A 14,590-nucleotide genomic window follows, 5' to 3' on the forward strand; every position below is an offset into this window, starting at 1 on the left:
TAGAAAGGGTGTTCAGCTGAAGGGAACTGGCAAAAAGTTTGCGGTTGACTATTCCAAGGCAAGAGACCTGAGGCCAGGGCCGCCCAGAGAATTCCGGGGGCCCGGGGTCTTCGGCGGCGGGGGGCCCCCGCTCAGGGGCGGCTCTAGACCCGAGCGCGCCGAAGACCTGGGGGGCAGCATTTGGCTCCGGTTGAGCTCCCGCAGGCATGCCTGCGGCAGGTCGACCGGAGCCCGGGACGAGTGACTGCGGGAGGTCCAGGCGAGCCGCGGGACGAGCGCCCCCTCCGCAGTCATGCCTGCGGCAGGTCCGCTCGTCCCGGGTTCCGGTGGACCTGCCGCAGGCATGCCTGCGGGAGCTCAACCGGAACCGCAGGGGCCCCAGAAAACACTCGTGGGGGCCCCTGCGGGACGCGGGGCCTGGGGCAAATTGCCCCTCTTGCCCCCCCCCTCTGGGCGGCCCTGCCTGAGGCACAAACTTCAGACCCATAGAGAGCCCTGAGGGAGAATTGCCAATTAAGGGAGTGGAAGACAGATTGCCCTACAGCAAGAAGCCTGAAATACAGAAAAAGGGCTGAGGGGAAACTCCTGTCTGGAGGAGGGAGATACTGACTGTGCTAAGGGTGAGAGACAGAAGGACTGCTTGCAATAAAGCCCAGCTGCTGCTGAAGAGAGGGTTGGGATTGGTCTTTCAAAAAGCAGTTCCTTAGGTGATTCAGGTGGGAAAAGGAGACTCCAGAAGACATGGTGAAGATGCTGATATGGGTGAAGGTAGGCTTATTTTAGAGATGTGGAGAAGGGATCAAAGAAACACTCCTTATTTGCCTAATACAGGATTCTTTGGCTGGAAATTAAAGGTCAGGGTTGGCCTGGGTTCCCCAGATCTCCACAAGACTGAAAGGGAAGGAAAAAGCTCCATAAGTGGAAGAGGCCAAGAACTGCAAGCCCAGATGGGGGTTGAAAGCTGGGTTTAAAAGGACATTGGACTTCTGGGATTCCCAAAAAGGGAATGAACTGAGAGGTACCCAGTCTGGAGGACTAGAATATGTATAGCAACAGGCCAAAAGAATGGAGAGGGCTTTAGGCTGAGAGACCCCCCCTGCAACAATCTGCCCAGACAGTGATAGCTGCAACTACAGTTACCTTATATGTTCCTCAGGGAGAAGCTCTGTCTGTCTGTTCTGTGAATAAACAGAGAGCTTCAGACTTCTGAACTGTTAGTCTGGAATCTTTCATGAGCAATACACTTGCAGATTAGTTTTCCCCACCATGTCTTGAGTTTTCTGATGATTTAATCACTAGAAAAATGTCTCCCTGCCATTTATCCTGTTTCCAAAGTAATAACAAGATCAATTAGAAATTCCTCAAATTCAGACAAGACTTTTAATACCTGCTTTTATAGATAAGGAGGATGAAATTGCAAATACTGTTTTCTATGGAACATATTCTGATAGGAAGTAAAGTAGTTGTATTTCACCTGATTTACTCCTATGCAACAGAGATCAGAGTCTATCCCTATTAAATAGGGAAACAACTACATATGTAGAAGTGTCCTGTACTGTTTAAACCAGGGAATCATATTTCCCCTTCCCCCATTGGTTGGATACTACTTTTTTGGATAAATGTTTGACCTGCCTTCTGTGATTTGTGTTCAAAGTGGTCACAGATATCCCTTATAAAAGCAGGTATCAGAGGGGTAGCCATGTTAGTCTGGATCTGTAAAAGCAGCAAAGAGTCTTGTGGCACCTTATAGACTAACAGACGTTTGGGAGCATGAGCTTTCGTGGGTGAATACATCCGACAAAGTGGGTATTCACCCATGAAAGCTCATGCTCCCAAACGTCTGTTAGTCTATAAGGTGCCACAAGACTCTTTGCTGCTCTTATAAAAGCAGGTTTCAAAATATTTACTATTATTCTATTTGGCTCAGTTTGAAAATCATTGTGTTGTGTGGGTTTGTGATGGTTTTTTTGATTATTTTTTTTTGTCTAAAATTGGGTGGTTACTAAGACTTATTCTAAGTCCTACCATTTTCCCTTGCAATACCTTTTTCCTTGCAATATTTTGGGAACCAGCATAGTTCATTTTTGACTCATCAGCAAAATCTAGTCTTTCTTAATTAGCCCCTTTAAGAATCATTGGACGCTTTTATGGGACATTTTAATCAGCTTGACCAGGACTTCCAGTAGTGCCTAGTGAATAGCACTTCTTCTCTTGGGCAGATCCTAGGAGAGTTAATTTCTTATCCATTACAAACACATTCTTTGCCAGTATAAAATACAAGTGAAAGGGAGACAATTCTTTTGGTGTGACCAACTCCGTATTGTTTGTGAATACCTGCAAACATTTCACTAAATATATCACAACAAAAAACAAACAAAAACATGCCACTTGCTGATTATCTTTTTCCTGCATTGTAATCTGCTCTTACTCTTCTGACGATGACTGCCTCTTCCACCCTCTTGTCCACTTCTCCCACATGCATCTTCAGATTTCTTTCTATTTTGACCCTTATATGTGGGAACATCCTATCCATGTATATTGTATAGCCACTATTCGTTCTTCTTCAAATCCCTTCTTAACCCCCATGACTACAATGGCAAATGCCCTAATTATAATGGCCAGGCAGGTGGTTGTCCACATACCTTATTAAACCAGCTCCAAACTCTGAAGATACCAAATGGCACCTAGCTAAATATATATGCAAATATAAGTTCTTACTGTCAACCTTGTCTTCCTCTTCTCCCTCGTACATTGTGCTATCTTTGTCCCTATTTAGATTATAAAATCCTTAGGGCAAGGACTGCCTTTTATTGTATATTTATACAAAGACCAGCACAATGAGGCCTCTGGTCATGAACAGAACACTACTAATAACATGGAATAGATTCTATTAAAATTATCATGAAAGTCTCAAGTCTAAAATCCTCATCTCCACTTTCTCCTTAGGCTGGTATGTCTTTGAACCTGACAATTGTCTCTGAGAATTAACAGCACAATGAGAAATTAGGTATCTACAAACACAGGCCCTAGTCTTCCTTTCACGTACCCTGGTTTTAATCTAGAATCACTCCACTGACTCTTGGTTTACACTGATGTAACTGAGACTAGAACCAGTCTATCCATGAGCTCTTTATACTTTCTTTTGTTAACAACTGTCCACCTTGCACTTCAAATATAAAGCCTTAGGGAGAAAAACTCATTTGGCAAAAAAAATTGTTGTTGCTGGGCTGCGTCCCCAACAAAATACAGCCTCCCCACCCTTTTTTCTCCCCCCTATTTCCCCTCCCCCCCATGCTCTACCAGGTTTCTGTCTATTCCTTGTTCTCTCCTCTATTTGCTCTCTCTTTTCTGCCTCATTTGATTTTTGTTTTCTTTGGTCCAGTCATTGAGTAGCTTTGATTCAGAATATTCCCCTTGTCAATGCAAGACTATAGCATGTGCATTTTTTGCACTCTGCTCAGCACATTCTTGATGCCTGTGTAAAGTACAGCAATTGTGCTTGATGTTTCATTTTTTTTTAATTATTCTTCATCATCTGTGTCCTCACTGCTGTTTATGCCCCCACAGCAACTTTGCTCATTGAAAACTTTGCTACTCTATGACTCTGAACGAAAGTTGTAAAATAATTACCTAAGTAGAAATTAAATGATAGAAACAGAAGTTTCTGTTCTGTACAGGAAAGAAAGGTGTTGTGGGAAGGGTGAAGGAGGGGAACATTCAGAAACACTGGGATTTCTGATAGCAGCCTGATAGAGCAGTCACAGAAGACAAATTATGCATGCTTATAGCCTCCCTTGATAGACAATTATAAGTCATGACCAGAGGTGGTGCTAGTCCATAGGAGGTCCTAAACAGGAATATTTTTGCTCTCCCCAACACATAAGGAAAAGCAAATAGGAGGCCCCCTTGAGTTGCTCAGGGCCGTAAGCAATTGTTTAGTCTGCTTATGCTTAGCACTGCTTCTGGCCATGACTGAATAAAACAGGAGGAAAATAAGTCATACTAAATCAAACTGATGCTAAATGAATAGTGAAGTTAGTCACACTGTGGAAACTTTTATGCCTTTCAGAGAACAACTATCTTTTATCATTATAATCCTCTGTACTGAATTCCGTGACTGTTCTGAGGTAAAAAGTAAACTACTCCATCATGGAAACGAGATCTTCAAGTCTATTGCCCAGGGTCTGCTAGCCTAAGTAGAACTTGCATAAGAGGTATTAATGTATTTATTTTGGGTGATCATCCTTTATGAGCCCAAGAAACACTCTCCATCTATATAACCAGCCCTCATGCTCCTGCCACACTACACAGTTTTTATTGAGAGAAGTGAGAAATAACTTCTCCAGCTGAAGCTAAAGTGTAGGGAGATTGACGCTACCTAGTTAGAAAATTGACTAGGACTCTAGGAGTCACTAACACTCCTGTTCTCATGAAAAATATTATGTATGTTCAAATACTTTGACTGTCACTGTTATAATAAGAGCTAGTTTTTGTCCATGGCACAAGTAATCAGAACAATAGATTTGTGTTTTGTCCAAATGATGGTTCTGGCAGCACAATGCATTCTATCCCTAAGCAAGCATTGGTTCAGTACTGAGAGCAGAATGTCACATATCAAATCTCCATCATTACTTCCTGTAGCTTCTTGGACTTCCCTTGATAATCTTTCATGCAAGTACTGCACTAGTCCAGTGCAGTTTAGGTTGTGAGATTTGATAAAACCATGGCCTGAATGGTGTCTACACCAAGATTTAATCTCTCAGTACCAGCAGCATACCATACAATCCAATCTTCCTCTGAGGTTTGTAATAATGCTCTTATCTGCATCATAATATAGCATGAAATCCTCAAGGACAGATTGAAGTCAGACAGTTGATTAAGTTCAATCCATGAGGGGACTGATCAGTTTGTGCCTGAAAGAAAAAAAAGAGTGGAAGCCTCTGGCAAAGGATACTCTATTTCAAAACTTTAAAGGTATTATTATATTATGATTTTTTATTAAGAAAAAGGCATTTTTAAAAACGATCTCCCAGCTGTCCAAAAATAGAAGTATTTTGATTTTTATATCAGATATATCATTAGCTGATAAAAAGGAAAGAAGGTGATTTTGGGCATGTCAGAAGCTGCCTCGGTTTCTTTCTTGTCTAATGTTCCTGCTAGAGTGAGCCACCATGTCTGAAGGGCTAGCTTGCTTGTTGCTATGATACGCAATGGGGAAGGTTCCAGCTGTCACTCAAGCCTGTTGAAACTAATAGGACCGAGGCAGCATGCACTAGTAAGAGCTGTCTGATTGAAAAGAAAATTATTTTATCACATCTGGTTTTTGGGCAGTTGAACAGACATTGCTTAGACAAGGGAGTAGTTTTTAATGATGGCAGCAGCAGCAACCAGAGCTAGGATGAGAAGAGGGGAGAAAGCAGGGCAGCTGAAAATGAAAGGAAGGAGGAAAAAGGAGAGCGCAATTGTAAAATTAGTTCCTGTTTGTTGTAGGGAAGGATTTGGGTTTTCTATACCTGTCAGTGGAACCATAAAGAAAAGATGGACCATCTTATTACAGATTATATAGCTCTCTGGGTTTTTATGATTTCACTGACAGCCATACACCAAACCAAGATTTCTTTCTCTCGTCTTCCAATATACATGAGGAGTTTTATAGTCTGGTACTATTTCTCCCCTTACTGTTCATATTCTATTATCTCTATATAGTTATAAGTTATAGCTCTCCATCACATTGCTCAGTCTTGTTTTTCCTCCCTCTGCTTCTGCTAAAATGAATCTCCCTTTCCTTGCATTCTCTTGACTGTCCTCAAACTTTGTCTTGTGATTTCTTTTCAAATCAGATTGCACTCCAGCCACCTGATATGTTGTAGTACTGATATTGATAGGCTGGAGGAGAAACTGGAGCCTATACTGTATCTTGCTGTACAGCAATATAGATACCTGCTTCAGCTACACAGCAGGTGAATCACTGCCAAAATCTCTTGTAACAAGTGCAGTTGCAAGAACAAATCAGTAAATATGAGTTTTTTGACACTACAGCAATGGAACTCATGGATTCTTTTTAAATTATAATCATTGCTCCAACAACAGTGTACTCATTTCTGTATGCCCAATATGGAGCTTATATTTGGGCACATTGCATTGTTAGTTTAATACCTTCATTTCTAATTTCTGCTATATTTTGGTATGTGTAGCCTTTCACTGGTTCTTCACAGCATCCCCTGGTGTTTCTGATTTCAGGCCGAGAGTTCAGATTTCTAAATTCATTTCAAGGTTTATAATCCATTACTTAAAGAAACAGAAGGTAAGTAAGTTAGGGGAGCTAATAGTTACAGAACACTTTGAAAACCAGCCAGCATGTAGGAGGCAAATATGGACAATTAAATTATTTAGTAGTCCAATTTCTGTTCCCATTTCTTACCATCTTAGCCTAGGTCTGTGTATGAAGGCTGACTTTCACTTCTATTTTGGATTTTTGGCAGGGGTGATCAAAATTTTCACAAATATTTCAAATGTCAACTACCTTCACCCTTCTGGTTCATCCAGACAAAAAATAAAACACATCCTACATGAGGCCTGATATTTAATAAGCGTTGGAAGCCTCATAAAACCCTACTTTATGTGAGGCTTTGCTCTGACCTGAAGGCCTACTTTATCTTAGAACTCTACCACTGAAGACCTAATTTTTGTTTTTGTTTGTTTTGTTTTAGTTCAAATGCATGATATCCTGAGAGGTGCAGAAATGCAGCGCATCCATCCCTCCCACAGAAGTCAATGTAAGTTGCAGTTACTCAATGATTTTCCAGGATGTAGAAGATGGAAAATATTATTTTAATGCTAGATATATGCAGGCTAAAAACATGGCAAGCCAGAAAGTTGAAAAAGAAAAGAGAAACAAAGCTAAAGAAATAGAAAGAAGCAAAAGGAAGGAAATTGGTGGGCTTTACTATTTAAAAACTTACTCGCTTCTATTAAGGCCACAAATATTTTGAGCAGCCTTTCTTGTGGTATTTCAGCAACTCTGCTTCTGTCCCTACCTAGAACTCAGAGGTAGACAAAAATGAAAAATATTGTTTTAAAAAGTTAAACTGAAGATTTATTTAGATTCGATGTTTAGCTTGCATTTGGGAGTAAAGTTCAGGAGGTTCTTCCAGTAGTCAAAGCATTTAATCCCTTTTGTAATCACAGCCTTCAAAATTGCCTGACAAAACCACAAATAAAGGCAAAGCTCTGAGTAGAAAGATATTAAGACAAAAGTATAGCACGAAGCACTGCACAAGAGCTGGCTCCATAAAAGCACACTAAAGCAGAGCTGGTCAAAACTCAATTCCTGTTGCCCTGGAAATTCTAACTTTTTTTTAAGGGTTTTAATTGGAAATTTGTAACCTTCCTGTGGAAAGGAAATTCCAAAAAATGTTCATTTCAGAAAAAATCAAAATGTCTCCTTTTGTTTTGTTTTTTTCAAAATAAAATGGAGCAGCTGGCGGCCCTGACTGTGGAGGATTCCTCATGATGTCCATCTCTGGGAGACTCCCGTTGTCTTGGAGTTGGCAAGCTGGTAATAAGTGTCTATTTAAGACAAAGCCCCAAATATTGGGACTGTCCCAATAAACATGGACCCTCAAAGCCTGAGATCCCCACAGCCCACCAAGTGAGTAGGCAGGAAACCAGGCAGATTTCTGTTGAAAATCTGCCTGTTTTATGGAGGAACTTTGTTGAAAGCAGGCTGGTTCTGCAAAATGTTTTGTTTTTGGCAAATTGGCGATTTCTGGAAAAAAAAATAAAATAAAATAAAACAAGAACCAAAAAACTGTTTGGTCAGAAAATTCCTGACCACCTCTACTCTAAAGTCCTCAAGCTTGCCTTTAAACTGCTTAGTGCATGGAATTAGAGAAACATATTACTCTGAAAGGTCTGTTCTAATGGCTGGATTATGAAGTCCATACTTAAAGAAGACTTCCCTTTGAGCCCAATAAGGGTGGAGTTATCAACAGTGCTCAGTACTGGCCCAATAGTTCCCACTAAAGACAAAGTAAAACTCTCAATAACTTTAACTGGAGCAACCAACACTGAATGTTTCTGAAAAGGCCCACCCAGTGCTAGATTGTTTGTTAGGTGGTGCTTAAGCTGTTCTGTCCCAGGAAATGGATGTGGAAAGCTTCATGCCTTGAAGACACCCCTCTGAGCTACAATTCCCCTTGCATGACATTTTGATTAAAAAAAAACCTAGAATGATATAACATGGCATGCATAAAATTATTGATAAATTTTGCAGATTACACAAAATAGGGGAGTGGTAAATAATCAAGAGGACAGGTCACTGATTCAGGGTGATCTTGATCACTCTGAATCAAACTTAATGCAAGGGAACAATATGCATTTTAATACTGCTAAATGTAAATTAATAAAACTAGGAACAAAGCATGTTATGTACAGGGTGGAGGACTCTGTCCTAGGAAGTAGTGAATCTGTAAAATGTTTGTGTGGTTGGGTATGTAGTCCCAGGCACAAGTAAGGATTGCAGGTTTGGGTCCAGTATCACAGCAGTGTTCACTACATAGGAGATGTATCACATTCAACAAACAGTTTCATTGTGGCTTAAAAGCTAAGAGGGAAACAAATGCTGAGTCATTGATTCTGCATTCCCACTAATCAAGGTATCCCATCTCTACATTTTCTAATGAATGAATTCTATTGTAATGTATAAATCATTTTGACTGGGACACTTTATAGATAACAGGCCAAGTAAACATTAGGAGAATTGTGCCTGTTAGTGCTTCACATCCTATTACCTTTCTGCAAATAAAATGAGCAGCTGTATGATGATATCTGCATAGATTTAGTGTTAGATAGACTTAGGGTTAAATGATTGGGTACTAATTTTCAGATAACTAGAAATTGAAACACTTATGAACATCTTTAATGTTGTTAAGGCAAATCACTTCTCAATGTTCAGGCTGACTCTATCAGATGGGCACTATGGAGATCTGTTTGTCCTTTGCAGCTGCAGACTGGCAGCAGAGTCACTTTGCAGAGGCTATTCAAGAGACTCTACAAAGGCTACTGGAGTAGCATCCATAGCTCCTGCACTACTTCTTCAGCCCTGGTCCCATTCCATCCTTGTCTAGTCTGTCCACTGCTGTACAAAGAATTTCTGGGAAGTTGCATTTTGTGTCATGTAGATGGTAGTTATACTACAGAGATGAAGGTCCAGAGTGAAAACGCTACTGCTAATGTATATTGTTACAATTGTGTATAATAGAACTTTTTTCCTTTTACAATAAGCACAGAAAATTAAATAAATAGTTATTTAGTTTTGAAAATCAAGAACTTGAAAGGTAGGAAATGCTGAATTTAAAGGTTGTTCATGCAACCTTATGAGACAGTCTTCAATTACATGATCATATTATTTTTTCCACGAGACTCCTGCCTCATACAGTGCACTGAGTGAATGCACAACTGGACAGACTTAAGATTACATAAGCAACCTCAAATTTAGCATTCCTAACTTTTGAATTCTTACTTTGCAACCTAAATAATTTGCTTTAATTTTTTTATATGTAATTTGTTGAGTGGAACAATAAAGACATATGTAACACAGAAACCGTGCCCTGAAAAAAAAAAGAGAGAGAGAGAGCAACCTTTACAATGGAAAGAGAGAGAAACTTTTTCCATGGAGCTAATCTCTTATGAAATGGAGATTTAGCTAGACATCTCTCTAATCGTTTTTTTGTCTGTTTCATGCCCTATGCCACCAAATTCCACACCACCTGTGATGTCACAATCCCTATATTCAGTCATCAGCTATTTATAGAGCAACAACAGAAAAACACAGTGCAGAAGAAGGGCCCCAGAGAAATATTTGTGGAACAGCAAACCTAGGAGTCCCAATATATGGGACAAAGCTGTGATCATGGCATTTTCTGTATGTTTAAATTCTTTGAAAAGGCTCTAGTGTAGGAACATGCTTTAGAATACAGCTAGTCTCTGCATAGACTGCATCTGCACTTAACCCACAGGTAAATACTGTAGCTCATGTTCACTATGATCTATAAGTGATCAGATACCACTGAGATGGGAACAGTGGAAATACATGGGTAGTTTAAATTAGCACTTTTGCCATGCACTTGATGACTGACCTTGGGCAAGTCAGTGAGGCCAAAATGTTCAAATCTAGGCAGCTAAATAATTGCTCTGATTATCACAGGGATTGAGCCCTCATAGCTCATCTCTGACACTCAGCTGCCACACTTGTAAAATGGAAATAACAATGCCTATCAGCTTCAGTGTGCTTTGAGTTATTTGGGTAGAAACTGTTACAGTATTTAATTGCAGAGTAATATTTATTATGTATTCTTTAAAGGGATATGAGTGTTAGAGCTAGCTCCCTCTAACTGATAGATTCCTTATCCATAAGGAAAAGTATATGAAACATGTTATGGAGGCTTCAAGCATGTAGGAAAAAAATACTTTGATTTGTGTCAATCAACAGCATCACTCTTTATTGAGATTTTAATAGCAATTGCTATAGACAGTGTTCAGTCAAATATTTCATTAATATCTACTATTTTTTTTTTGAATTTACTGTATATATATTTACCACTTATCCTCTTTGCCCTTTAAAGTCCAAGAGTAAAAATGGCAATATTCAGTTTGTAGTTAATTTTTAAAAAATCTGAGCACTTTCCTCTTCTATCATTCCAATATATAGGCTGAATTTTGTGATAGGCATCTAGCTGGTAGAGGTGATAAAATATCAAGTTACAATTTCAGAAATAATGTTACAAATATATATCATGTTCTGACAGATAAATTGAACCTATTTTAAGTAGCGGTCTGTCAACTTTCCAAGGTGGAAAAGGTATCTATTTTGGCACTTCTGTTTCAATGAAACTTGTCACAGTTTAAAATAAAAACAGCTTGTTTGTGTTTTGGAGATGAGACAGTGGAATGCACTGCAATGTGAAGACTGGAAAATACCATGAGCCCCTCAAGGGGTCACAGCTACTGAAGGGAATATTTTTTGATATCTAATCTTTTGATGAAAGAAAGGGGACATTGTAATCACATACTTTCCCATTGTGAAATGAAAAGATCACACAACCCCAGCACATTGCACTACCCAGTATTCAATCCCTCACTGCCTTCCTTTCTAGCTGGGCATATAGCATTCAGTCACTCACATAGTGTGGTGTTTAAAAGCTACAGGATGTCATTTCAATACCTATGGCAATCTTCTCTGTCCCCCCTCCTCTTAATCTTTCTCTCTGACAGCATCATTGAGAGACTGACCTTGACTTGGCTTCACTCTCAGTGAAATAATAGAGATTTCTCTCTTATTTTTAAATAGGGAACAAATAGGTTTATTATTAGTTTATTTATGTTTTCATTTACTAGAATAACCTACCCAAAAATGTCCTATAAATGCTCATCGGTTATGCAAGAATTGCCAGGAAGGGCATTAGGTGCCCTGCATACATAATCTCCAAGGCAATCAACCTGTCTGTCCTCTACATCAGCCTTTCTTAACTTAATATCCACTCGTCACCCACTCCTGCTTTACCTACTTCTCTCTCACCTCTTTATACGCATGATGCTAACTCCTGATGCTTCCCATGTGTGTTCCCCCACCACTCATGTACACCCTCCCTGTGCTTTCACTCCTGTGTCTCCACTACTCAATGAAATGAGGAAGAAGACACCCCAACTCCCCAAAATTTTGAGGAAAAAGAAATACCAGATGCCACTGGTGCCAAGAGAATCTTGGCATCTTTCCCAGAGGCCTAGGGGAGGGGATGCATGAAGGAATATCCATTCCCATAACAGGCAAGAGAAGGGAAGGGACTCCTGGGAGGCAGGTAATCCAAACTGCAGGCAGGCTGCATTCCCTGCACCTCAGCATTTCTTTTGATACAGAAGCATTCTGAATATTACCCACCGTATCTTTTTTTGGTGTGACTATGTGATTGTTCCCAGAGGGGTGCCCCATACAGCCTAAATTCTTGCATAGACTTGGGATTGCCCCAAAAGCCTCATGAAATCCAGTTAATTTTTTCTGGACTATTTCAAGGCGATGGCATAAGTACAGTACAAAGGCAAGTCCCTCCCTAGAAAAACATATTGTTCAAAACACAAATACACCAACAGGATGGTTACCTGCCAATCAGTTCAAATTCAGCTAACGAGGGGCAATGACCTCTTTCCCCCCGACCCCAACAGAAATGGACAAGCAACAAAAGAAAAGAATAATTAGTAACAGCTGAAGATAATTCAGCTAAAAACAGCAGCAGCAACAACACTAGAAAAGCTCTTTGAGATAAGAAAACTTTATTTTATTAAAAACTATTGCGCTTGTCTGAACAGTTTAAGTAATCAGCCTGGTGATTAATTATGCCATCCATTTAGAGCTGAGTGAGCAAAGGTCAGGGATCCTCTTCTACTTGGTGTCCAAGCTGGAAAAAACAGGGGTCAAATAGGAAAATTTATCTTTCTACCACTTTTTGAGGCTACAGGGGTAAGCCTGTGTGTCCTTAATTACAGACTACAGAAGTCATTAACTTCTTAATCATTAATACTTAAATAATTATGAATCCCTATTACCAGAAATGTCTGTCTCCCACTGGACGATAGTTATTTGAAAGTAATTTTGGTTTAATTCAGGATGTGTTCATCTAATACCAGACTCTTCCTGCCATTTTTGGCATTGGAACCTTTTCCTGTGCAACTTCAGCCAGCTGGCAGAGATTTCTTGTGCTATATCTTTCTCTGTTTCTCCAGCTGTCTATTTTTAAAACTCATCTGAAAAGTTGGCTTTTTTATTTTTTTATTTTTACTCATACTATTTAGTTTCCTTTTATCTACCTATCTCTCTCAGGGTTGAACATAGTGCCCATCACAATCCCTTCAATATTTTGTTTTTATTATTTTCACTATACAACTTTAATTCTGTAAACAACAAACTGGGTGTGTTTTATTTGCATATGTAAATTGGGATTTGTTGGGTGGCAAGAAAACAAGAATTCCATTTTGTGAAAAAAATTGAGGTTTGGAAAGTTCTTTTTATTCCACATCACAATAAAACAGACCTGATTTTTTTCCCCCCTTAAAACACAAAGATTCAAAAAATAGCCAATTGGGGTGTGGGAGAGCCAGGTTCAAGTCCTTCTGAATGTGAGGTAAGTCCCCTAACCACTGTGCTATTAGCTATTCTGGGGTCTCACTCTCATTTTGACAAGAAATTCCATCCTGGACCTGATACACCTTCCCAATTAAAGTTTTATGAAAACCAATATATTTTTATGATAAGTGTTGGTTTTGAGAAATCCACATTTTCTGATTGGGGGGAGAGGGGGCTCTTGTTTTTATCTTTTCATTTCTGAATGGTATCAACAAATATTTTCATATCTATACCCATTTTTGTATTGATGTGTGAGTGAAATAATCAGACAAATAAGTAAAACGGGAAAAAACTAAATTAAAATATATTACCAATTAATAAGAAAACAAAAGGCACTCCAGATATTGTGATCATTTTGAATTTGGAAACAACTGAAATTCTGATGAAATTATTACTAATTATTGTTAAAGCTATGATTGCTATTTATTTTAGAATATCCACGCAGTACAAATAAGAAGTTAAGGTTCTATAATATAATATAATATTATAGGGACTGTTCCTGCAGTTGTTTTGCATGTATATTTGTCATTAAAGTCAATGAGACATTGCCACATGGAAGTTATAGCTACCTGTAATTTCCAGGTGGTCTCTTTCCATTTGAAGTTTCATTGTAGTATGTTTTCCCTGCTGGACATATTGATCTTACATGTATCTGAAGAGGTTAATGGGGGGAAAGTGAAGAACCGTGGAAACTGTTGATGAGAACAGTACAGCCAGGTTATAGAACTGATGTAGAGGTGGAAACATAATGCCAAGTTTGAATGAGGGATGGCATGGGACTGAGAGGAGCTCTGAGAAAAGGAAAAATGGAAGAGAATGAGAAGCAAGCTAAGAGCAAGTAACTGTGCCTATAAATGTCCTCAGAGGAAAATGCAGAGAATTGGCAGCAGTGAAAGAATTAAAGAAGGGCATTAGTGCAAGGTAATTTTTGCAGCTCAGTCTGCTCAGATTCTTTGTGTCAGAGAGATGACACCTGTCTCAGCAGAGGAATTCTTAAAGTTGTGGATTAGTTTAGGTAACTAAAGACATCAGATTTGATCCTCAGTGGATGTAAATTGCCATAGGTCAATGGAGATATGCTGATTTACAGCTATTGAGGATCTGGCCTGATGGATCACATCAGTTTTTGGTAGATACTTATAATTAAAGGACCCTTTATCTCTTTCTAGTTCCCACTCCTCTTGCTATGTCATATTAGAACCTTTTACTTCAAGGTAATTAAGTGGTTTTGTTTCCACAGCATACAAATAAATTGGGCCTGATCCTCAGCTCTTATTAAATAGGTATAGTTCCAGTGATGTCAACAGAGCCACACCAAACTACAATAGCTGAGGATCTGGCACAATTTGCTCAAGTTGGCACGGGCATATACTGGCCTTTCCTCTCTTTGTTATTTTACAAAGAATGTCATTT

The 14,590-nt window shown here is 39.3% G+C and overlaps 1 long non-coding RNA gene across 4 annotated transcripts in view; it reads left to right on the forward strand.

Annotated features, from left to right (window-relative positions):
• The first annotated feature begins 494 nt into the window (after positions 1 to 494).
• Positions 495 to 14,590, forward strand: part of LOC120405744 — a 120,903-nt gene continuing 106,807 nt past the window's right edge. For all 4 annotated transcript variants that reach the window (XR_005598821.1, XR_005598823.1, XR_005598822.1 and 1 more), the window contains exons 1-2: positions 495 to 768; positions 6,711 to 6,776. This is a non-coding gene — a long non-coding RNA (uncharacterized LOC120405744). The remainder of the gene's footprint in view (positions 769 to 6,710; positions 6,777 to 14,590) is intronic.

Source organism: Mauremys reevesii, linkage group 5 (assembly GCF_016161935.1).
Source record: "Mauremys reevesii isolate NIE-2019 linkage group 5, ASM1616193v1, whole genome shotgun sequence".
Classification (NCBI taxonomy): Eukaryota; Metazoa; Chordata; order Testudines; family Geoemydidae; genus Mauremys; species Mauremys reevesii.